Source organism: Canis aureus, chromosome 33 (assembly GCF_053574225.1).
Source record: "Canis aureus isolate CA01 chromosome 33, VMU_Caureus_v.1.0, whole genome shotgun sequence".
Classification (NCBI taxonomy): domain Eukaryota; kingdom Metazoa; phylum Chordata; class Mammalia; order Carnivora; family Canidae; genus Canis; species Canis aureus.
The window spans coordinates 35,257,723-35,284,635 of NC_135643.1; the positions used below are offsets into that span (position 1 = coordinate 35,257,723).

The 26,913-nt window shown below is 35.6% G+C and overlaps 1 long non-coding RNA gene and 1 pseudogene across 3 annotated transcripts in view; both read left to right on the forward strand.

Moving 5' to 3' along the window:
• LOC144304268 (uncharacterized) overlaps positions 1-26,305 on the forward strand; it is a 57,748-nt gene extending 31,443 nt beyond the window's left edge. For 2 of the 3 annotated variants that reach the window (XR_013371191.1, XR_013371189.1), the window contains 4 exons: positions 12,169-12,195; positions 12,473-12,620; positions 23,512-23,676; positions 26,062-26,305. This is a non-coding gene — a long non-coding RNA (uncharacterized LOC144304268). The remainder of the gene's footprint in view (positions 1-12,168; positions 12,196-12,472; positions 12,621-23,511; positions 23,677-26,061) is intronic. The other variant, XR_013371190.1, reaches the window with a different exon arrangement.
• On the forward strand, positions 15,003-22,606 carry LOC144303931 (14-3-3 protein theta pseudogene; annotated as a pseudogene).
• Positions 26,306-26,913: the final 608 nt, after the last annotated feature.

A 26,913-nucleotide genomic window follows, 5' to 3' on the forward strand; every position in this document is an offset into this window, starting at 1 on the left:
GCATTTTATTTTTCACTGCAAAATATTTTGTCACTATTCAGATTTGTCAATGGTAAAGTAGGATTAAGAATTCATTTTAAGCTCTTTTGAAATAAATTTTGATGAAGACAAACTATAATAATTATTAAAATTATGTCAATTTGCAAACATTAAAATGCTAAAGAATTAATTATTATTACAACTTGTTCCTGTAACTGCAATTTGCTCCACTTTTTTATTCTTCCTTTGCCATACGATAGCTTTTAGGTAGAGAGGCTACATGTTTATTGTACTGAGAGCAGTGTGGCTTCATCATAACTGGTTTGAGAAAAACAGTAATCAATCTGAATTTGAGTCTATTCTTTTATTCTGGTAAATTTCATTTCCATTTCAATTCTTTTTTTTTTTGTCCTGGACTGCATTTGTTGACTAACTCCTCCTTGTAGAACTTGTGAGTATTTATGATTCAAGATGTAGTTTCATTCATTGGTGAAATATCAAGGTTTACATTTTGATATTACAAACTCTACTTCTACCAATGATAGATATTAGAAATGCTCATTAGGGCAGCCCCGGTGGCTTAGCGGTTTAGTGCCACCTTCAGCCCAGGGCGTGATCCTGGAGACCCAGGATCCAGTCTCACATTGGGTTCCCTGCTTGGAGCTTGCTTCTCCCTCTGCCTGTACCTCTCTCTCTCTCTCTCTGTCTCTGCCTCTCTCTCTCTTTCTCTCTGTGTCTCTAATAAACAAATAAATAATCTTAAAAAAAAAAGAAATGCTCATTAGAAGAATCTTCTTAAAGATGTTATAAAACTATTATTGAGGACATTATTTAAATTTTGTTCAATATCACTTATACGAAACACCACAACATAAATCACTTTTAGTGTTTGGTGTTGAACATTTTATTTCTCCTCTTAAAAAAGGAACTTGGACTTCTAGACTATCACAGCTAATTTTTCACTGTATCTCCACTTTGAATTTGTTGACATAAGGAGAAAATCTAGGATTTTATTAAAATTCAGTGGTTATATGTAGCCTGATTTTTCAGCATAAACAAGCTCTCTTACACTCTCATTCATTACTTGTGTTTGATTACTTTATTTATTGTCAGAGTTCCACTGTGTGTGTATTGTAAATCATCTAAAATATGTATTGAGGTATTCAAATTATAGATTAAAGATAAAATAGATTTATATTTGTAAACAGAACCCTATTAATTGTATTTTTGTTCTTTTCTGAATGATAAAAGGAAGGTTACTAAGTTCAGCAATAGCTTCTAATTATTGCATCAATGATTAAAGTGAAACATGGACAAAAATGTGGAGCTTTTGAGACTCCACAACAGATTACTGAAGGGAGCTGGGAAATCTTCTTAGAGATTGTAGATGAAGTAGCAACACTTAAAAGCTCTGCCTATTCACTGTGATGGTTTTGGAAAATGATGGTTTAATAATGACACACTTTGGACATTCTCTTGCTGAGAATCAAATGAGCACTGCCTTTCAAAGCAATATGACCATTGTAGTACCGCTAAAGCTTTCCAAGTCTTACCATCTGTGCTTCTAGACTTATGCTAAAATGCAAACAGCCTCACTGAAAACCTCTAACCCTTTTTTTTCTTTATGATTGTCTCCATTATGAATAAGGATTTTCATCCTTAGCTGGTAGTGTTTGAAATAATACTCCTGAAACATACATGATCTAAAACTAGCAGTTCTGCAGAAATGATTTCTAGTCTTCGAGAGTAGGACAAAACTGTTATTGTAACTTTAGATACGATGAAATAACTGGGAAAACACTGTTCGATAATGTGTAAATGCATTATACTCTTAATCAAGAAATAAAATAAGGCCCTTTATTCTTTTAAAATTAACAGGAAACACTTTTTTTTTTTTTTTTACAACTTCATTTGTGTGAGTGAAGTATAACATTGTATTTGTTATCTTCCTTCAGGTAACACTGCTGGATTTCATATCTTCCTTCAAAGATGTATTTGAGAGTGACTTTTACTAAAGCAATTGCTGCAGAAGCCACACATTTCTCAGAAAGTTTCTCATAAAATTACTGTTCTATTCTTTCACTGTTTCATTTAGGCATTGAAATTAGATTGGTCTTTTATAAATACTCATTAGTAGATCTGATTCTTTCTCTAGTTGTAGCCTTCACAGGAGGAGACAGAACTGGCAAAGCACACATTCACATTCTGAAAGGAATTGTTCATATTCTTTTGAGAGAACAAAAAATCATCTCCTCTTCTTTTTTAGTCTTAATTCATTTTCTCTTTTGGTTCACAAAGGGGGCACAATTAGGTGAAATGTCATGGGGGAGAGGCCAAGGAGACAAAGAGAAAGACAGTCTCATTAATTGAAATTGTATTTCCTGCTTGTTAATTATCTGGATACTGTGCCACCTGATTTGAGAAAAGAAACTTCTAAAAATGTTGGGATTTCTTTGTAACAGATTATTAACATAGAGTTTAAATTTTAATTGGATTTTTGGTAAGTGACCTTTATTATTCCTGGCAGGGACACGACATACAATAACTAAATAATCCAATTGGAGTCAACGAGATTCCAAATGTCAAGATGGCAATGAAAGTGGTACAAACCATGCTTCTAATTTTCAGAGTCTAAACAGCCAAACAAATCAGGCATAGTAAATTCAGTGAGACAATTACAATGAATCACCTGCCCTGTGACCCCACCACTCACATATATTTGAAGAAGACTTATAAGAATAAAATTTTGAGCCCATCATGCTAAACTACAGTAAGATAATGAAGAATCATAGAATCTACTGCTAAGCCTTTGAATTAAACTCTGATTAGATGTTCCTGGTAGTGAAGAAAATTATTGAATCAAATATAGGTTATACCTATGAAAAAAGCATGTCCCAATTGTGCATAGAAACCTAAATTAGGGCAGCCCGGGTGGCTCAGCAGTTTAGTGCCACCTTCAGCCCAGGGCCTGCTCCTGGAGACCGGGGATGGAGTCCCACATCGGGTTTCCTGCATGGAGACTGCAGGAAGAGAGAGGGAGAGGGAGAGAGGGAGAACTCTGACTGTGTCTCTGCCTCACTCTCTCTCTCTCTGTGTGTCTCTTATGAATAAATAAATAAAATCTTAAAAAAAAAAAAAACTAAATTAGTTGTAATCCCTAACATCAGAACCCACTGGGCAATAACATTTGGCTATTGAAACTCCCCCAACCTTGCAAGGAGTAGGCACTGACTGAGATGTGAAAGCAATATAATTTATGTCATCTGAGGAAGGAGGAGACATGACTATGACAGAATGAATACTATTTAGGGATTTTTTTTTCCGTAATAATACCAATTTCTTTTATTTGGGAAGTCAGCTGTCTCTATATTTAATTTCCTAAGAATAAGTGTAGAGCAGATCAAAAAGTAAACAGAGCAAGTCTTTCTAGTTTTTGCTTTCCAAAATGTCTAAGCTCTTCAGAGGACTTCTAAGTTTGAAAAATAAGTGAAAATAAAGAGCATGTATGCAGGAATCAAAATAGTTTCTAGCCTTGCCTTTGACTAAGATCTTGTCCTTGAGCAAAGAAAAAGCATATAAGAAAGACAAATGATTCCTAGTATCACTGCCACTGGTGTGAAGACCTACATCAGGGCAGAGGATTCAACCTTATTATTTGACTAAAGGATTAAAAACTCTAGACTATCTAGTAATATGTTTAGCTTATGCTTTAGCAAGAATGTTGTAGATCAATAAGATAAGTCCATTGTTCTGTTGATAAATATACTCAGTATAGTCTTCCATTTTATCAGAGTAAATTCTGCCCCAGAGGGTTCCTGGCTCTCCAGACTTTCTCTGACTTAAGTTATGTGATCCATTGATTTCTTCCTTTTATAATTAGAAACCCCACTCTGCATGCCTTAAACTATTTCCCACTGAAGTGATCACATTGTAGCACATTTTAACTATTATTTTAGCTTGCAACCACTACTCTGAATACAAACCTACCTCCATCAAAACATTTATTTGCTTCAACTTCCTCAAATCAAAGCCACTATTGGGTTATATATTAATATACATGTATGTATTTATATGTATTGTGTGATGCATAAATCTGTATTCAGTGCCTGATATACATATACATATAAATAAGTTTCACATGTATGCATTAAGTGTGATTGGGTAAAGAAGCCACTAATTGTTTTTTAATGAGTTCTATTTCTATTTTGAAATAGGAGACATTAATTTCATTGATTTTTGACTCTCATTTGAAGGACATTATTTTTACCATGCAGTAACCAAAGCGTCCCTAGGCAGTTGTATATTTAAAAAAGAATAAGCAATAACTTATGATCTATGAAATTCTTTTTTTATTCTGTAATATACATACACAAAGGGTACTCTTTGCTAAAATGCCTATATCCTACACATTTTATTAATATTTCTTTCTTTTAATTATGGTCTATAAATTGTGCCTAATTAGATACTATGATTTTTATTATTTTAGTTTTCTTTGTATTTTTCTCCTTCTTTCAATTCAGAAGTTACTTGTGAATCTTCATTTGATCTTACTTTCTCTTGCATTTTTCTATGCTATGAGTCAATGCATCTGACTCCATCAATTGTCTTGGCTCTTTGCTTCTGGGAATTATGAAACATGATTATATCCCACATAATCTAACCACAAAATAGATTTAAAAGTTAAATATATACCAAATGAAAAAAAAATCATAACCATAAGACACAGTAATTATTTAGAATATATACCAATAGTTAAAGGCATGGGCATTTGATGAGTCAAGTGAAGATATACATACTCTCTGTATTAATTCTTTTATTTTATATAATTTTTTATATATTAATTCTTTTAGATTACAAATTGAACCATGGAGCATACCCTTGCAAAGGATTTTTATTACCTAATTTTTAAAAATATATTATGTCATTAAATCTGTATTTAAATTATTTTTATAAAATTTGAATTCCCATACTTTGCTGAGAGTTGAGAATATTGCAGTTGTTTCAGTTGTTAGTCTCCTAGTACAAAAGCTTCTGATTAATGTGCTGGAAGTAAATATAGGAAGTAATGCTAGTCCATTGAACCATAAAGTAAACTATAGAGTGCCCAGCAAATTCAAGGGTTCAGAGCCTATCAAAAATAATTTCAAAGATTCTGAATGTGGAAATTCAATGAAACAAAGAGATAAACCTGAGCTCCAGTGAGAGACATCTGAATAGGATATCTTAGGGTAAGTAAGGCCAGAGGCAGTTTCTTGAAGCAAATAGTGATAGTTTTCTTAAAAAAAAAAAAAAAAAAATAATGTATTTGTTTGCTGTCATATTTTGTATGTAAGTGATTTCAGTTTATAGAAACAAAGATTGGGGGCAGCTCAGGTGGCTCAGTGGTTTAGCACCACCTTCGGCCCAGGGCGTGATCCTGGAGACCCAGGATCCAGTCCCACGTCGGGCTCCCTGCATGGAGCCTGCTTCACCCTCTGCCTGTGTCTCTGCCTCTCTCTCTCTCTCTCTCTGTCTCTCTCATGAATAAATAAATAAATGCAATTAAAAAAAAAAAAGAAACAAAGTTTAGGCAGAAATACATAAGGCAGCTCAATGTTTTTCAAATCCATTCACCTTGAAATCAGTGTTTCTACAATGTATTTTTGTTTTCTTTAAATAAATTTTAAGCATTTAAAAATATTTTGAACAAGTGTTGGCAAGGATATGGAGAAAAATGTATTCTTGCGCACTATTGGTGGGAATGTATATTGGCACAGGCACTGTGGGAAACAATATAGAGGTTTCTTAAAAAATTAAAGATATTTTTAATATATGTATTCTACCACAGAATGTGTGCATAACTTAGAAATGACAACTTTGCTCTGCCCAAAGTTATTAAAATAGTAATATCTATGTATGTGTGTATGCATGTGTGTATATATGCACCAGCTTGGTATAGTACTTACAAAGTGATTCAAGAGCCACAGATAGTAAGGCTCTCTTGAAGTAAAAATGGAGTGTGATACTGGTTTTCCTTGTCTCATTTCTAATCTTAGAAGGAAGGTTTAAAGATTTCACTATTAAGTATGCTCCTTGTTATTATTTTTATAATCCTTTATCAGATTGAATATCCTATAAGATATCAATTATCAAGATATTATACAAATTACAATACTAGGGGCACCTGGCTGGTTCAGTCAGTGGAACATGTGGCTCTTGATCCCGAGGTTATAGGTTTGAGCCCACATTGGGTGTAGAGAGTACAAAAAAATTAAATTTAAAAAAAGTCAAATTACAGTTTAATAATGGCAGAGTATGCAAATGGATTTAATGTATACATAGACAATTTACAATAAAGGTGTCAGTACAGACTAGTGGGGAAAATATGATTTTTCAATGTGGTGGTGGGCCAATTAAATTGTCAAATGGAGAAATAAATAAATCTTAATCTAATACTTCATCCTATACAAAAATATTAATTAGGTGGATTGTATGTAGATTAATTAATTAGTTAATTATTTTAAAGGGTTTTTTTACTTATTTATGAGAGACATAGAGAGAGAGAGGAAGAGAGAGGCCCAGACCCAGGCAAACGGAGAAGCAGGCTCCAAGCAGGGAGCCCGACGTGGGACTCAACCCCGGGACTCCAGGATCATGCCCTGGGCCGAAAGCAGGCACTAAACCACTGAGCCACCCAGGGATCCCCTGGATTGTAGATTTAAATGTGAAATGTAAAACAGAGCTTCAAGAAATTAAGAGAATATTCTCCTGACCCCTGTATAAGCAAGGAAATATTTATATGCCATAAAAAGCCTAAATTCAGTAACATAAAAATTCCAAAATTTTGTTAATTGTAAAACACCAAAGTGAAAAAGCAAACATCAAGTGAAAGAATCTATTTGAATGTTTGTAACTGGCTGGTTTCCAGAATATTTAAGGAATTCAAACAAATTATTAAGTGTTGCCTAAAATGTGGCAATACTCTTTTACACAGATAAAGGAAATAATGTGTGATTTATTCAATTATTTTTGAAAACTTTTTGACCTAGTCTACCTCAGTTGAAAATATAAAAGACTTATGACGCAGTGTTTCTTCTCCTAAGTAGAATAACACATTTGTGTATATAGTCACTTAAGGACAGCTACAAGATTAGCCAGAGCAGCATTATAAAGAAACCTACAAAGAAATATCAGTAAAAATTCAATTATCCATCTTCTGCAAATGGATGAATAAAATTCGATAGATTTAATCAAAGTAATATTAAAACACAACTAAGATTAAAAAAATGCTTCAACACTTTACAACATAGGTGAATATATGATGTTGAATGAAAGCCAGATATCATATATATCTATATCTGTATGTATTTATGTATATTCTGTACTTTATGTATACTTTGTATAAAAATACTGTGCTAAATATGTGTGTGTATATATACATTGTGTGTATTATATATACTCTGTATTATATAACATATAAATATATGTATATTATGTGTAAATTAATGTTAAAATCAAGATAATGGTTACCTTTGTGAAAAGGAAAGGAATATTAAGGTGATTGGGAAGGGGAAAGATTGTAACTTTCTGGGTTTCTGGTGATAGCTTATTTCTATAACTGAGTGGCGTTCAGTCTGTGATAATTTATTGGTACATTTATATCTTGTATCTTTTTTACCTCAAATGAGACAACTGAAGTGAGATTACAAAAAACAAAAAGGGAAAAAAAAAAAAAAGAAAAAGTTGAATTCATGTAAATGAAGCCTGGGTAAGAATTAGGGGATAAGATAGATGGATAGAAGAGGAGTTGGCAAAAGACCCCAACAGCAAGACAGGAGACTAGATCCCAGACTGGCAGACATGATGGAGTGAATTTTTAACAAGGACAAATCACCTTTACCCTTTGGTTAGTGTAAACAATTAAAAGTATCTTTCTGATTCTTCTCTAAAGGAAGACTAGGTCATTAGTTCAATCAGCAACTGCTGTTCCTTAATTCGATTAAAAGAAACAAAACCAAAAACAAGCATTAGGAATTGCATCAGAAAACTTCTTGTTCTCAAGGGACCTTCAGTCTTATAGGAGAAAGAGATGTATGACAGCTAATTTTTAACAAGATCCTCAGTGTTCTCTAGTCCCGGAAGTGGCCGTGGTGCAGAAAGCCTTTGTACGTCACTTAAATTATTACAGTATGGAAGTGACTTCACACCTGAATGACATTTAGAGTTACATGTGTAACTATTGTAGTAGATTCAATAACATTTATACATTTGACTCATAAGAAATTACTATGACTATAATTAGTTATTAACTAAAACTAATTGTTATGGGTAAAAATTTCAAATGGCTATCATTTCAAATGTAATTTCGAATCAACCACTACTACTACTACTACTACCACCACCATTATTACTTCAAATATAACCAAAACTAGAACTAGCCAATATTTACTGAGAATTCATTCTTTCCCTTTTAACTCTTTTAAGTGCTTTGTGTGTATAAAATTTATGTTAATATTTTAATCACCACAAGATATTTATGAGGCAGCTATATTTAGATTCTATTTTGGAGATGAGAGTGCTAAAGAACAGAAATACATGAAACTAATTTATTCCACAAATATGTCATTATAAATAATTTCATTGACAGTAGATTTTTTTAAAGTCGCTCTTTGGAACTTAGACTATTAAGTAACAAATTATTTGAATAAAGAACACAACTCTTGATATGTATCTGTTGGGTGAGAGTTCATGCATTCTAATACATGGTATAAAGCTCGAAAGAAAGGTGTACTCTTGGGATCCCTGGGTGGCGCAGCGGTTTGGCGCCTGCCTTTGGCCCAGGGCGCGATCCTGGAGACCCGGGATCGAATCCCACATTGGGCTCCCGGTGCATGGAGCCTGCTTCTCCCTCTGCCTGTGTCTCTGTGCCTCTCTCTCTCTCTGTGACTATCATAAATAAATAAAAATTTAAAAAAAAATTTTAGAAAGGTGTACTCTTAAGGTATTGAGTTTCCTAATGGTGTTTAAGAGCACAGCATTATGCTACCAGAAGGAACAAATCAGGGGTATAATTACCTTCTTTATTTGAATATGACATGAATCTTCCTTTGAATATACTTTCTCTTTTTTTCAAAGATTTTATTTATTTAAGAAAGAGAGCATTGAAGGGGTGTGCAGAAGGAAGGGGAGAAGCAGATTCCCCACTGAGCAGGGAGCCAGCCACAAGATTCTCCAACCCAGAACCCTGGGATCATGACCTGAGCCAAAGGCTGACCTAGCCACCCACGCACCCTCTCTCTGGATATGTTTTCTATCTGTTTTAGGTCAAATATAATTTTATGACTACATACTAAATTAATTTCCTATTTTAAATATGTAACTTTTGTCAGGAAAGCACCTATATTGAAATAGCATCTCCTATAAGGTAGTATAGGAGATGTCTCCAATTACCTTTACCTTCTAGAATCAGTCCATTTTCTATTCTTCTTTCTCTTTGTCATTTTAATTGCAAAAATGATTTAATATTTTTGCAGAGACCTATTGTATTTTTCACTAAAATGTTTGGAAGAAAAGCTGTAGCCATCACATCATATTTTACCTCACAATTCTAGAAGACAGAAACCATTATTGTGTTATCAACATGCCTTCCTATAGCAAGGTTCATAAACGATTCATCTTTATGGAACTATATTTTTCAAGACTGGTAAGAAAAATTTAAAAGGAAACAAACATGACCTCATCTTCCTCCTTTAAACCTATAAGCCATACAGAGGAGGGAAGTGTTCTTAAATAATGCTATTTTATTCTAGATTTGAACAGCGCAGGGAAGATTAGTACCTACAAAGGAGAGGCATAAGGTTAAAACTCATTACTCACTACATAGTCCAAGATACAAATATGAGGACCAAGAATATTCCAAATGAAAATGCCATTTACAGCTAAACATGAACTTTTTCTGTCAAACATGAACATTTTTCATAGAATCTAATAAACACAATACTGAAGGAAAACACTTGTCATGATCTCTTGCAATTTGTGATATTTGGATCTAAATTAAGTCATTCCGTTTAACTTTCTACAAACAATGAAGAATATTCTGCGATTCTCCTACAAGATAAATGGAAATTTTTAAGAAAACCATCACTTGTAACCTGCAGCCACAGCACAGGCATATTAAACCTGTTTTGAACAAGGCTGCAGATCTTGACTTGGGAACATTTTTCATTATCTAGGCAGATGACATTGCAACAAGTCAATTTAACATGTTGGCCATGAAAAATCTCACTACTTGATCACACTGTGATAAAAATAAGAAGTTCAAAGTTGACATTGTTCTAAAAAGAGAGGCTGCTATCATACAGTGATTTGTATCCTATGTTTAAATATTCCCTACCTCTTTCACTTCAATTTTTATGCTTTCTAAACAGCAAGAAGTCAGATAACTAATATTCAAAAGAATAACTTATAAAAGGAAAGAATTATTTGTGTATTTAATAACATAAATACATTAAAGAGAGACTTGCCCAACTGTGTGGTTATTTATGAATATTTAATACAAATTTAATAATTATTTTAATTTTTATCACAAGGAGATGAAACATTCAATACCTGCCCATCTTAATTACTATGAATAGCTATGGCATCTGAAGAAATTTCCGGTCATCCAATTACGATATAACTTGTTTGTTTAAAAAGCTTTCAGTATCTTCCCTAGCCACTGGGTCAAGTGATCTCAAAAGTGTGAAGATTTTGTTTCACTTTTATTTGTCAGCATAAATTCATGTTTACCAAAATAGAAATTGAGGCACCTAATAAAATAAAATTAAGGATTATAGTCAAAGTTCATAATGATATAATTCATATATTTAAGACATAGATAGCATTATAATTACTTTAAAGATTTTAATAGGACTTTTAAGTGTAAGAAAGTAATTTTTTTCCATTTTAAATTACATTATTTATTTCTCAGAACAATTCTCTGACATAAATAGCACTGAGATTTCAAGCTTGTGATAAATGAGTGGTGTTCACAGAAAGCAAAAATGATTTGCCCGCTAATGACAGTTAGCGGCAGTTGTCCATGAATCTCTTGCATTTCTGTCTGTCTTCTGAGAAAAGCATTGGCAGGTTTTGTTATAGACTCTTCAAGGATGTTCGTAGAGTAAGCAGCCTGGGAAAAGATTCTAATATATTCTTGCTAGGATAGATAAAATTTGAAAACACTGAGAGTACCAAGTTTTGGATACAATATGAAGCAACTGGAACCTATTTTAGCATTTAAGAGATAATGAGAGTGGGTATTTAATCTGTTTTCTGGCTGTATAATTCTTGAAATCACAAATGATTTTTAGCATAATCTACCTTTAACTGCAGTTAATGTGGGTCTTCCTAAATGTTGCCATGGGGCTACTCTCTTGGGAGCTTTGTACTAACACTTTACTATCGCTCAATTAACTTTGCATTGCTTCCCACCATTAAAATTTTTTTAAAAAGGTGTTGCCATGAAGGTTTTCTGGCATCCACGGTATGCCTTGAATTGATTACTGATTGACCTGATCTCGTAGTTCTTTTTTTTTTTTTCCAAGTCTTCTAGGAGAGTAAATAAAATACAGGCAACTCCAAAATCTGTAAAAATACCTCTGCTCCATTAAATTTCAAGTGCTACAGCTACTGCTATGAGTAACAAACTCTTTTGTCTCTGACCAAATACTGGATGTTGCATGTGCCTATGAAACCATGGCAAGTGAACATTTTAGCTAGCAAGTGGGGTAAATGTCAGACCCTTCCCAGTTCTTGACAGTTTGTGTGATGAAAATGAGGTGGTGAAAGAGAATGGCTTTCTCAAAGAGAAATAATAAAATTATATGAGACAAGTCCCTGGGATATGGTAGTCAATGCTCTTGCCCAAGGTGTCAACAGGAAGGGTTGATATAGGGGCTCTCCAGTGCCCTACCTGCTAGTGACTATCAAAACAAGGGGTGTTAACATTTTCCTCCTGGAAGGGTCAAGGAGTTTCCAAAGTTGAAATAAATTATGTCATCAATGAGAATCTAGAACTTTATGTGGATCAAAATCAAAGTTTATTTAACTAAGTCCAGGAACACAGTATGCTACTGAAAACTGAAAGTGAGTGTAAAATCTTGCTTGCTGGAATAAAGCTATTCCCTCCTTCTACACATTCTAATATCTCTCTCTCTTTTTTAACATCAGGTACTTTAAGAAGAAATATAATTAAAGGTGAGGCCCAGGTTTCTCTGTGTCCAGATGGTACTGAAGGGTACATATACCTGTCTCCAAGTATGCAGAAGGACTTCAAAAAGGAAGAGACTTTAACTTGTATGACTTTTCTGGATACAAGTACCCAACTGATCATCCTAGTCAGCAACATGGAGTGTATGGGTACCCTGATTATGTGCAATATTTGTACAAAGTTTACAGTAAGGGAAGAAACTAATGTAATTTTGAGAGTTGAGTCCTTTAAGCTACTTCAGTGTTCTCTTTTTGTTGCTTCTAGGTCTAAATGTATAGTAGAAATTGATGTGTTACGTGCTTGTACTTACACATCCCAGAAGTGGCAGAGAAAATTAGTCCTCCAAGCAAACATGTTCTGGTATAGAAATGCTAGTAAGATAAACTGCCCTGCGATTTGCCACCAGTAAAAAGTGAGTCACAATTTTGTGCAAACACTCCTACCCAATCATTTTTAACGTTTTACTACATAGATGATGTCCTATTGCTTGGTAAGTTAGAAGCCTCAGTTTCAATGTTCTCATTGTGGTGTATTACAGCTTTACTAGAAGGGAAGCCTAAGTAACCCTGAAAAACTTCAGAAACCTGCTTGCAAATAGTTTCTTAGGAATATGTAGGTTGATTCACAATCTTCTATCCTCTGGCAGTGGCACAAGTACTGCTGTCTCTTCAGCTTCAACAACCAAAAAGGAAACTTAGCACCATGTTATACTACTTGAACATTGGAGTCAATACAAATCTGTATGATGATTTTGTAAGAACATCTGATGGAGCACTCCCTCAATCATACATCCAGAACACATGGTCCCTTGCCAACCTTGCATTCTCAGGTTTTTGACCTAGCAAAAATTTTCCTGTAACTCTGTGAAATTGGAAACCAGTATCCTTAATGTACCAGCACCATGATCGCTCTCTGAAAACTGAGGCCCAGAGTGTCACCACTAGGTCCTTACTATTACTACTTGGCTATCACTCATTCTATAGATTTGTATCCCAGGGAATTTCCACTGAGCTGCCAGTTCCTCTGTAAACTTTTGCATGGCTTACTTGCACCCATTAGCCTTCTTCTGTAGATCAGTATGTACTCTTCTGCAGAATTCTGAATTTCTCTGCTGTCCAGTGGATTGAACCAGACTTTGGTCAAAACCCTAGTCTTAAGCAAAGAGTCCCATTCCAAGTTTGTTCTTCCTTGTGTTCTATCCTTCATTACTAGGATACCAGATAAAATTTCCTTATGTCTTATTTTCACTCTTTTATCAGTATTTAATAATTTTTTTGTTAATACAAAAATACAAAAGTTTAATAACTTCCCATGTTTACCATGCAATGTTGATTCTATTTCCTGACTGAACTCAGACTAAGACAGTATATTTAAGGATGCAGTTGTTTTCAGTCCTGGTGACTCTTCTGCTTTACATGAAAAAAAATGCAACTATCTTTCTGGGAGAAACTTTATCCTGCACCCCACTGCCTAAAGCAAGCTACATAGATTTTGCTGAAACCAATTGACTCTTGAGCTATTGCCAATGGTCTAACTAATTATTTGGTCTCTCCCTGGGAAAACTATAAGCTAGTAGATTAAAGAACCCCTTTAGGAGGCCATAAACTATATAAAAAATCACAGCTAGTGATTAAACTGTCTGCATCGCTCATGCAGATGTCCACAATGAGGGCCTGTTCTCCGATGAGATTGGAATCAAGTTGCTGATCAAGCCTGGATCTTTGTGTCTAATGCAGAGTCTTTCATAGCACTCTAGACATGTGACTCTCCAAAATTTGAACTCTTTGTCTCAATGTCAAAGATAGGGTGAGGAAGGATATCGTGTGGGCATTGCCTACTTCCCCTCCTGCTAGATTGACCAGTTGGACATTGGAACTCTTATGGGGTGATCAGTGGATCAAAAAGTTGACTTTTTTTTTTTTTAGATTATTAAACAACAAACCCAAGTCATAGCACTATGACTTTTGAATCTAATCTGTATCTTGTGTTTGACTTCCTAGACTACTTAAAATTTGACAACTATGGCTGTTTTATACCAGAAGTGACCAAAGATCTGATAGTTTGACTCTACCACCCTCATCTTCTCCTAGTCCACACATGTTTTAGCAAGGTGCATAGTAAATGAATATGTCTTTTCCCAGACACGATTTTTTCCCCTTGGCTGCTTTCTGAATAATTATCATGACATATCATGAGTGAGGAATTATAGGGAACTCTATAGATATATTTTGAAAATTCAGGATCCACTCTGACATTTCTGGGAGTAATGTCTTTCCTTTCACTACTTGGAAATTCAATCCACCATGTTAGTACATGTCCCATTTGGTGGTCTCATCAAAGGAGAATAGAGGATTCAAACTGAATTCTAATTATGTTTTACAAAAGTGCCTGTGTCTCTCTTGAACATGACCCTTCCAGACAAAAGATCTGGATTCAAATAAAGAATAATTGGAAAAAAAATGAATTTAGAGCTTCTAAAATGGACATCATATTTTGTGGAAGTGGTGGTATAGCATGAAATCTAAAACTGAGATGGAATATTTTGGACCCTGGGAAATATGAAGAAATATGAATAATACCAGTATTGTTTTGTCTTTGTCTACCCTGACCATGGGGTAGATTCTCAATGTTTGTTACAAGTGCAGCATTTAGCAATACTTGAGTTCTCAGGTTTATAGACATGTGTATGGCCATATGGACCTAGTGGCAGCTAAGCAGTCAGACTCTGAACAGTCCCCTGTGTTTGTGCTCAAGGCTTATGCAAGGGCCATCCCTAGTTCTTGATTTTATCAGAATGGTAATTAAATCTGTGGTGAAAAGACCTTCTGAGCAGATTATTGCTTATCTTCGACTGGGCCCTGTTGTCTTGCTCACTGATCAATGGGTTTACAAAGTCTGGGACCAGGTACTGGGCTCTAGAGAATTAAGACACCACCATATACTACTTTGTGGACAGATATGCTCCTAGAAATGCTCCAGAAATGCTCCTAGATATGCTCCTGTACACTGTGTGTACAGCAAAAGTATGAGGAACACTTTTGCTTTTCCTGTCTTGTTATGGAATTTTACTAATAAATTCTATGGGTGGAGAAAAAAATTCTGTTGATGGTGCAGCTTTTTCAAACTGGTACAAATGCCTTAAATTTAATTGACTGCTAGATCTATCATCTGCTATACAACTCTGACCATAGTTTGATTGCTATTAATCTTAGAAGAAAAGATGATTAAGACTGGCAAGGATGTACCCAGTTCAAAATGCCTCTGGAGGTCTTTCCCATCCTCTACCATTCTTTTTTTTTTTTAAGCTTTTATTTATTTATTTGAGAGAGAAAGAGACAGACAGAGACAGACAGAGATAGTGACAGAGAGCACAAGCAAGGAAGAGAGTGAGAAGCAGGACCCTGAGATCATGACCTGAGTTGAAGGCAGATGCTTAACCAACTGAGCCACCCAGGCACCCCTCTAGCATTCTTTTGGGTGAATGAATACCACTTGGCTGGTGGCATGGACTAACAGGACAGGTGGGCCTGACTTGTCTCAGAAGGTCACTCAACAGAACTAGATTCAATTATTCTAAATGAACTGGTGCCCTATGCCTACTAGTCAGTGGGGTAACCACAAGGGATATACTCAACTCTATGCAAGTCCTACTTGGGGAACCCAGTAAGTGTGAACACTTTCATACAGGGGCATTTCATTCTGTCCCCTTGGAACTCTGCTTTCTGTCTGAGAATCACAGGTTAATTTTTCTCTCTTCTGAGAACACAGTGACTGGTGTCTTAGGTGAATGATAAGATATCTTCAAGTGTTTAAGGAAATACCACCTCAGCCTCAGAAGGCATTCCAGTCAGTCTCAACCAACCAAAGTTGTGATGGATGATACCAAGTACCCTAGACTTTCCTCTTGTAGATCAAGGTGGAATTTATACAATTCTGTTGTATCTGGATTAATGCCTCAGGACAAGTGGAAATGTCAATATAGTAATGTGGCTTTATATGGTAGATATTGAGGGTTTTGCAAATTTGCTTAGCAAGAACCCTGGAGGGTGTGGCTGAAGTCAATGTTGTAGATTGACTTTACTTTGCTGCTTGGAGTCCTGTTGATTACATCTCTATTTGAGGAAAATAGCATCTCCTATTGGGCAGATGAATCATAGTAGCTGAGAGAGTGGTATGCCCATGGCAAAATTTACCTGAAACAAAGATGGTGTAGAAACATGGGTAGGTAATATTGGAAGATAATTATCCATGAGTCTCTAAGGTTTTCCTGTTATTCTAAGCAAAGTTTTTTTTTTTTTTTTTTTCCTGGCCTACCTTTTCAAGGATGCTTGTATAACAGACATTTTAGTAGGATAGTAAATAGTGTCTCCTCTACCCAGACACAGGGTAAATTTGTTTCCTGACCAAACTAATAAAGATAATGTCTCCCTCCTGGACATAGATTGACAGGTTTGCTAGCAGCCCATTTATGTGACTGAGAGGGTTCCTTAGCTCGGGGTTACTCAGCTGTGGTATAAATTCACTGTGTGTACAGCATCCACCTGGGCCATTCTATATGACCCCCTTGCCACTTGGGACTAGGGCAACAAATGCAAACATGAAGCTCATACTACCTGGCATTCTGAGTAAAAGTCTGTTAGACCAAGGCATTTCATATTTTCTGCCAACATCTATGAGACTGGGTGGCTCTAAAGTAGTTTGCAAATAGGTAAACCTCATACCCTTCACGGGTTTTAATATCCACATTTACTTCTCTATCATCCAGAAGAAAAAGGCCCAGAACCCTGGTCTCCCATTTCCCAATAATGCATTCTTTATATACAACCATGGCATTGGTTATTACCCCTAAAATGCCCAATGGGAATTCACATTCTAAAAGTATTTTTTGAAGGAACAAAAAATATTTCCTGTATCCTCATTCTAATGCCTACTTAAGTATAAAGATTTTGTTTTTGTTTTTTTTTTTTAATGAAGAGCAACATCTGAAATTTTATTGAAATTATGTTTTTTAGTAAGAAGAGTTCACCACAGCAGTGTTGATTTTAAACTTGGCAAGCTTATTTTTCTATTTCAAATTTAAACTGAGAGAGTAATCAGCAACAACAGGGCTGTAGGGGAAAACAGCATGCTGAAGTAAAAGTACTTTGGTTCTTTGAATTACAGGGATTTCCTTTGTTACAAGATTTATGTACAACCTAAAGCAATGCACATTAAAAAAAAAAATCCCAGGTGATTAATCTGCAGTCTTTGAAAAAAAAGCAATGCAAACTTGAAAGTTTTTGATAAAAACTGAAACATTGTGTTTTGAAGTTATTTTTTAGGATTCCGAAATAATTTGTATAATTTTCATAAAAGCTATAATAGAAACATCAGTTCTTATAATTTGCAATGCTATATATATTTAATAAATTAATTAGAACATACTGATTTTGTGGCATAATACTGTGGTATTATTACATATTAATAATCATGTAAATAAAATAAATGCCTACAGAGACTATTGTGGGAGTGTATTTATCACAATTCATGTGTGAACTTGTTTCTATGAAAAGTATAAGTTAGTTTGAGGAAAAGTAATTGAGGATAACTTTAATAAAACTAACCCAATAAAATGCATATACATTTTATTTATTTTAGCGGAAAGCCAGTAGTCTAAATTAGCTAACTCTACATTTAACAGAGCTGCAAAAAATATATATATATTATAGAAAATATGTATTTATAATAAATATAATATATAATTATATATTAATAATATATAAAACATTTTATATATCTATATATAAATATATAAAATATTTTCTATAAAAATATATAAATATATATTTGAAGAAGTCCTTAGATACCCGATGTTAATTTGAAAATAAAGAAAAAAATTGCAAAAACAAAAAAGGAAAAGAAAAAAATTTGCTTAAGAATATTGTATAGAAGTTCCAGGGAATCCCTGGGTGGCGCAGCGGTTTAGCGCCTGCCTTTGGCCCAGGGTGCGATCCTGGAGACCCAGGATCGAATCCCACATCGGGCTCCCGGTGCATGGAGCCTGCTTCTCCCTCTGCCTGTGTCTCTGCCTCTCTCTCTCTCTCTCTCTCTGTGACTATCATAAATAAATAAAAAAAAAATAAAAAAAAAAGAATATTGTATAGAAGTTCCAGTTCAAGTTGATGATTTAGGAAGATGTGGAACTCATCTCCTCTCTGGACACACTGAATCTACAGATAGAAACAAAACAATTTCCTCTTATAAAAACGTAAGGTCTGGCTGTGTGAGAACTATACATCAGGCAATCTAGAAGAAAATCACATCAAAGTGGGTAGGAGAGACCGGGATATTCAAAATAATCTCAAATGAACCCTGGCCCCAGTGCACCTTCCACAACCAGGAGGGACCTCAAAACCCAGAGCTTTTCCCTGAGGAGCAAAGTATTAAAATCCACATTGGGCATCCCAACTTTTGAGATGTACAGTTGAAAGAGGAGACCCCCAAAACATCTAACTTTGAAAAACAACAGGGCTCCTGTCCTAAGACTGATCTGAGACAACACCTCTTTCAGAATGTGTGCACTGGGACTCATACCTCCAAGGGCCTTGCTCAGAGGCAGCTGATGGTGACCTCACATAAAGTAAGGGAGGCTTACTGCTCACTTAAAGTAAGCATCAGTCTGAGAGGCAGACATGTGTAGGAGCCTGCTGGAACACTCTCCAGGGATGGAGACTGACGGGCACCATCTCTGTTCTCCCTTTGTCATTCTTCAGAGCACCAGGATCTCCTGAAAGGGAGCTTTCACATACATTTGGTGCCCCAATTATTTCAGCTACTATCCAGGTGACATTTTTAATCACTGGGCTCTGAAGACCAGGGGCTGGATTTTCCTGGTCCCACAGGATTTTAATAATCCCTGTTATCCAAAAGGAGCTTTTATTCCTGACTGATGACTCAATTTGTGTGACTGCTGCCAGGATATAACTCTACATTGCTTGGCTTGGTGGCTAGTGGGGCTTACATCAAGGGTCCCATAGGCTGTAATCAACAGAGAAAGAGTTCTTAAACATCTAACATCCCCAGGGCACAGCAAAAGGAACATGAGTTCTGATCTTCTGTAAAGGAGGCTAATTTACTAATGGTCATAACCGTGGCCTGAGGGTCAAGTTTCTAATTAAACGTGCATCTTGGGGCGGACTAGAATACTTTCCAGAGACCTCAGAGGTTACGTGCTCATTTCATGCTTATCCACTGCTGTACGCCAGAGTACCGGTGTCTCCTGGAGGGGGGTGAGCATTACCCATGTACGGTGCCTTAGTTTTTGTGGTTGCCACCCAAGGAACACCACTTAATCACTGGGCTTTGGTAACTGGGGGCAGGGGGGATTGCATTCCTGGGTTCCATAGGACTGTAAAAATAGGAGAGAGAGTTCTTTTCAGGCTCCCACCCTCAGGGCACAAATGAACTAAATCACACTCACTAGCCTCTTGTCCTGGAGGTTCAATCTGAGGGGAAGGCTTAAGTTTGGCGCACATGTAGTGGTCTATAGACCTACTCTCAAGGAACAAACATAGGCTGCTTATGCCATCTTGACATGGCCTCTGCCTTGCTCCAGATCACCAGTTATCATTCAGAAAAGAGAATATAGGCTCATCTGGAGCCCCAATCTCTATGACTACCACCAGGGGACACCACCAGATCCCTTTGGAAATTAAATAACATGCTACTGAACAATCAATGGATCAAAGAATAAATCCAAAGAGAGAGAGGGAAAAAATAAAAAAATCCTTGAGAAAAATGAAAATCAAAATACAACTTATCAAAATTTATGATATGTAGCAAAAACACTTCAAAAAAGGAAATTCAGGGATCCCTGGGTGGCGCAGCGGTTTGGCGCCTGCCTTTGGCCTAGGGCGTGATCCTGGAGACCCGGGATCGAATCCCACGTCGGGCTCCCGGTGCATGGAGCCTGCTTCTCCCTCTGCCTGTGTCTCTGCCTCTCTCTCTCTCTCTCTCTGTATGACTATCATAAGTAAATAAAAAAAAATTTTAAAAAAAGGAAATTCATAGCAATAAATGTTTTACCTCAAGAAACAAGAAAGGTCTTTAAAAAAAATCTAACTTTATACTTCAAAAAACTAGGAAAAAATGAAGCCCGAAGTTAGTCTAAGGAATAAGATAACAAAAATTAGGTCAGAAATAAATAAGAGACTAAAATAATAGTAGAAAAGATCAATGAAACCAAGAGTTGATTCTTTGGAGATAAACAAAATTGATAAATTCTCTGGCTTCCATATCAATACATGTTTACTTTATGATCATATATTTCTTGTTAGTCATTGATAAGACCTGATATTTGATTTTTTAAAAGATTTTATTTATTTATTCATGAGAGTCACGGGGGGGGGGGGCGGGGGGGGGTGCAGAAACACAGGCAGAGAGAAAAGCAGGCTCCATGCAGGGAGCCTGACCTGGACTTGATCCCAGGTCTCTAGGATCAGGCCCTGGGCTGAAGGCGGCACTAAACCTCTGAGCCACCCGGGCTGCCCATATTTGATTTTTCTATCATAATTGTGTGTTTGTATTTCTCCATTCACACTACTTCACCGGATCACATTTTGCCAGGTGGAGGACTAGCACTTGGGCAGTGTTTCTTACCAAAATAAGAGTGAACCACTTAATTGACATGTTTGTTTGTTTTTAACAAGTAATATTTGTAGCTTCATTAAAAATAATTCGTGATTTGAACAAATTTTCAACAGACATATGTCTAACATAACAAAGAAAAAACATAAAAAGCATTAAAACAAATGCTTCAATGGTTATTAGAAAAAGTTGGAGATTAAAGAATTACTTTAGTTCTTACATTATCCTTAGCAAGGGAGTCCTTTTAGGAACATTTTACATAATCGATGTTAAATATCAATGGGTAGTGAGCCAGCAAATTATTCTTGCTGAATGCTTTCCAGAACTTGACAAATTAGAGCCCCATAATACTAAACTTCCAGTTGCCAAATTTTATTGAAAAGTTCACATTTCAGGGTGCTGGGTGGCTCAGTTGGTTACATAGCTGACTTCTGATTTCAGCTCAGGTCATGATCTCAGGATCATGGGATCAAATCCCACCACTGGCTCTGCACTCACCACAGAGTCTGCTTGTCCCTCTCCCTCTGGTCCTCCCCCACTCTCTCTCTCTGTCTCTGTCTCAAATAAACCTCGACACCTCGGACAAGAAGTTGCAGCTGATTAAGGACAATCGGGAGAAAGTGGAGTCCGAGCGGAGGTCCGTCTGCACCGCGGTGCTGGAATCGTTGGTTAAGTATTTAATAGCCAACGCCACTAATCCAGAGAGTAAGGTCTTCTATCTGAAAATGAAGGGAGATTATTTTCGGTACCTTGCTGAAGTTGCGTGTGGTGATGACCGAAAACAAACGATACATAATTCCCAAGGAGCTTACCAAGAGGCTTTTGATATAAGCAAGAAAGAGATGCAACCTACACACCCCATTCGCCTGGGGCTGGCTCTTAACTTTTCTGTATTTTACTACGAGATCCTTAATAACCCAGAGCTTGCCTGCACTCTGGCCAAAACAGCTTTTGATGAGGCCATTGCAGAATTTGATACACGGAATGAAGATTCATACAAAGACAGCGCCCTCGTCATGCAGCTGCTTAGAGACAACCTAACATTATGGACATCAGACAGTGCAGGAGAAGAATGTGATGCAGCAGAAGGGGCAGAAAACTAAATGCATACAGGGTGGTCATCCTTCTTCCCCTCGAGAAACCTTTTTACTCATCTCCATTCCTTATTCCATTTGGATTTCCTATAGCAAAGAAACCCATTCATGTGTATGGAATCAACTGTTTATAGTCTTTTCACACCACAGCTTTGGGAAAACTCCATTCCTTGATTTGTGTTTGTCTTGGCCTTCCTGGTATGCAGTTACTGCTGTAGAAAAGTATTAATAGCTTCATTTCATATAAACATAAGTAACTTCCAAACACTTATGTAGAGCACTAAAAATGTATCTGGTATTTAAGTAATCTGAACCAGTTCTGCAAGTGACTGTGTTTTGTATTACTGTGAAGATATGAAATGTAGTCATTACAATTTAAAAGTGTTCCACATAACTTCTTAATTTCTACATTCCCTCCCCTACTCTTCTTCAGGGGTTTCCTTTCAGTAAGCAACTTTTCATGCTCGTAATGTATTCCTTTTTGGTAGGAATCCAGAAGTATTAGATTGAGTGGAAAGCGTTTGGCATTTCTGCGCTGGGGGTCACAAATTGAAATGCCTCCCGTATCATATATGATGGAGGTCTTGTGTATCTGTGACAACAGGAAGTTTCCTTACTCATTCTTCATTTGCTGCTGTTTAAGTTGACAACTTCCCTTCCCAATAAAAATTCACTTACACCTCAAAAAAAAAAAAAAAGAAAAAAGTTTACATTTCAGTTACCTTTTTCTATAAGAAAAATTAAAGTCACTAAACTATTTTTGGAATTCTGTACAAGAATGTTAATAGCAACAAATATATGATTCTTAAGAGAGAATTTCAAAGATACCACATGGTAATAGCAGCATTAGTGGCCAGCAAAAGAAAACTTATTATAAGCTGAAAAATAGAATATTAGAAAAGTTTTAGTGAATTGTAAAAACATTTGGCATAGTGTTATCAGGTTTTATTTGATTAGTGTGAATTTTTTATTTCAAATATGGTAATTAAAACAACATAAACATTGAGTTAATGTACCTGGCTCTTTGTGCTAAATTAATGTTTTACTGTTAAGGAATTGTTGCCTTCATTCAGCTTTAAGCAAGGCATACATGTCTGCATATGCTTCTCTTCCTTTCCAGCTATGGTTCAGTTTCACCTATTAACTTATGTCAGTCATGTGTGATGGGGGCTAAAAATATTGGCATAGGTGAGTTTAACACAGGACCACAGTTGGACATATAAGGGTGTGGCTTCTGGAGTTGGGCCTAAAAGTAAGCCTTACTTCAAAAAAAAAAAAAAAAAAAAAAAAGCCTTACTTCTTACTGTGGGTCCTTAGGAAGTTATTTAACCTGTGTAGATATGAGCTTATTCATCTGCAAAATAGAAGTAATAATTATACATACCTTATTGGGTTATTGTGAGATTAATAAGCTGATAAGTGCAAAGCATTGAGAAAAAAACATTTAGTAATGAGTACATTTGATCACAACCTCTGCCTGCCCCCATGTATCAGGAGAATGATATTGCTTATTTACCTTTCCATTCTCTGTAAACAACCCCACCTCCAAACTTCAAATATAGATGCCATGTTTCATTTTTTCAGGGCCTTACTATGTAGATCAAAGCAATGAGTAGGAAGGGCTTTGGATCAACTGAGAGCTTAAAGGAATTACACTGGAAACTGTAAAAGAAGAGGAAGGCAGAGGTGGAAAGTGAGGAGGGAAATGCAGAAGCTGGAGAGGTTAGTCGGAGACATTTGGAATAACAGGTAAAGAAGAGTTTTTGGAAATAGCCACTTTGTGTGTGAGTTATTAGCAGAATAGGAGAGATGAGGAAGAAGGAATAATTAAATAAATTTTTCTGAATTGTTTAGATGTCTTGTTAGGTATTTCTTTTTAATTTCAAAAAAGTTTTAGTTATTTTATTTTTGTTCATCACACATTCTTTGAATAAAATACCCACTCAAAGTAGGAAGGTATTCCAATTCTATGAAGTTTACATATATACATATGTAAGACATACATCAGTATTTCTACCTAGGGGATTTCCTAATTCAAAGATAAGCTAGACAAGTCTATAATTAGGCAGCCCCGGTGGTGCAGCGGTTTAGCGCCACCTGCAGCCTAGGGCGTGATCCTGGAGACCCGGGGTCAAGTCCCACATCGGGCTTCCTGCGTGGAGCCTGCTTCTCCTTTGTCTCTGGCCCTCTCTCTCTCTCTCTCTCTCTCTCTCTGAATAAATAAATAAATCTTTAAAAAAAAGTCTATAATTATAATGCATGGCTATACTCAAGCAACCATAGTTCTTCAGTTGCTCCTCTAAATCTGAGCAATGCTGAAACACTGAAAAACTCCCTTCTTTCTATGAGAAATACCTAACAAAAGCATTCTATTTTGTTTTTATTCTGCATTTTGACTTGTAGTGGAACTACCCTGGATTTTTCAAGCAAGAGAACAACACATGGATTCAAAATGATATATTTTCTCACTGAACCAGATGCCTTGATTTTGCTTATTCTCTATGTGACATAAGCACATGTCTCTCTTGGCTCCAGCATAAGTTTGATTATGCTTAAAAGATATGTTGGATTGTACCTAAAATGGCATTATTTGGAGTCTAGATAACGGAGTACTTATCCGTTCCCATGTCATAATTTCATGTTCTTATCTAGAATTCTGTCTTAAACAGTGGAAAGCTTCAGTAAGAAATATTTTTTGGGGGATATTACAATTGCTATTCCAAAATGGAGGAGTTAAAGAAATACATTGCTTAAGGAAAGCAAATTTCTTGATTTTCTTCTTAATATACAGCATCAAAAGGCATCATTCTTTAGGAAATACACATACTATGGAACAAAAGGGAACAAATCACATTTTGAAATTTATAGAATTCATAATTTGGGCCATTAGAGCATACTGGTATTTCACATATATCTTCACAGTGTTTTCAAACATAAGTATAAACAATGTGAATCAATACCATTCCATCATTAAAGAGTCAGATTATTAAGCTTAAGGACATTTATATGCTTTCCTAGAGCTTTAAAACTAGAGGGAAATGTAAACAATAAAATGATTATTTAAAAAAAATAGTAATTTCATGTAGATCAAGTAATACTAGGTTTGAAAACAGTTACAAACTATCTTAGAATTCTTAGCACATTTTTACACTATATGCTAACAGTTAATTTGCTTTTTTATTGGTGATAGTATAACGTTTTGTTGTTGTTGTTCGTTTTGTTTTGCTTTGCTTTGTTTTTGTATAAGAGTCTCTGCAAGTCTGATTGCTAATACTGCCAGGAGCTTAGGAAAAAACAAAAACAAAAACAAAAAAAACCACCAGCAATGGGTAATAGAAACCTGTGCAGGGTTCTCTCAGTAGTTATAATGCTATGGTCAGTATATATGATCTATCTACTTTAAATTCACTCACACACATGCATGCGTGCACACACACACACACACAATGTTTAATTTGTGGTTTCTATTATGTTCTATTACTGGCATGATGGTCCATAGCAGTTAAATTAAGTACAGATATTTTATCATTGCAACTGAAGAGTAAGAAAATGGAAGCAATAACAATGAAATGTAGTTCAATTATAAAAATTCAATAGATTCTAAAATATGTGTGGCCAAAAAGAATCACCGAGAATAATTTAAAAATTATAACTGGATGTTATACTTATAATTTGGCATTGTGCATTAAATATTACAATTATATAAATTCTCATATTAGCAAGAAATTAGCCAAATACTGCATTATATATTACACATCACATATTACTTTAATATTATGATGTTTATCTTTCCAGTGATTTTAGAAACTGAATTATTAAAAATATTTTATTTGATTAATAGCACCAGAGAAATCTTACTGAGAGAAAGCACACTGGGGCTTTTCAGAAGACAAGTTGAGATTGTAAATTCATTTGGCACTGTTCATCAACTTAAAAAAAAAAGTGAAAGTAAAAGCAAATCATATTTGTTATTCCAAAAATGGCCACATTTTTTTTCCTCCCTGTTATTTTGCCTTCTGAACTCCCCTGACACTCCCGCCTTTGTGACTTGTTTGGGTTGATACCTTGTTGGCAAAAGTGATGGAAGCAGAGGCTTGAGAAGCACTCACACAGTGGGCTCATCCTCTCTTGCAGTTCCTGGGTCTCCTGCCACCATGAGAATAAGCCCAGTTAGTCTACCAGATGATGACAGGACATGGCCTGATAATTCCATCAACTTGGCTGACAGTCTTCAAACCATTCACATTAGGCCATGTTGGAACATCCAACCACCAGACAATCTACCTTCTGACAACAGATACAAGAGAGAGAGAGCTCAGCAGAGATGAACTGAGTTAGCCCAGTTCGGAATAACCAGCAAAATCATGATCCAATTAAATGGTTGCAGTTTTAAGCCACCTTGTTTCAGAGTGTTTGTTATACAGCAAAAACTACACACAGGAAAAAGCACAAATTAAATATATTAGAGATTGTTTAAACTGTATTATGCAATGTGCTTAAAATGGAAGTTTATAGCAACTTTAACACTTAAAGACACAGATCTGTATTTAGAATGGGTTATAATAATAACATTTAAAAGGATTATTACATGTTTTTCATTTACAGTGTATTTAATGCTGTTTTGGTTAGTTTATACATAATAACACATTATATTCCCATGCCAACCAGATAGAATAGTACTATTTTTATCTCTCTCATTTTTTTTTTATAGGAAGAAACAAAGGACAGATTAGTAAATAAGACAGATAATTGATTTGAACTGAGGCAGTCTGGCTCCATAAACTGAACTCTCAACCATTGTATTGCTTCCTGTGACTGATATTCACAGTACATCGTAGGGTAAATAAAACAGGAAACAAAATGTTATGAAAATTCAACTCAAATTTTTGTTTAAAAAGATGAATAGCTTGTACAGAGTGGGCAAAGATAAATAAATGACATGAGCAAACTATTGCTACTGTTACAAATTGCTGTAAATATAATGGC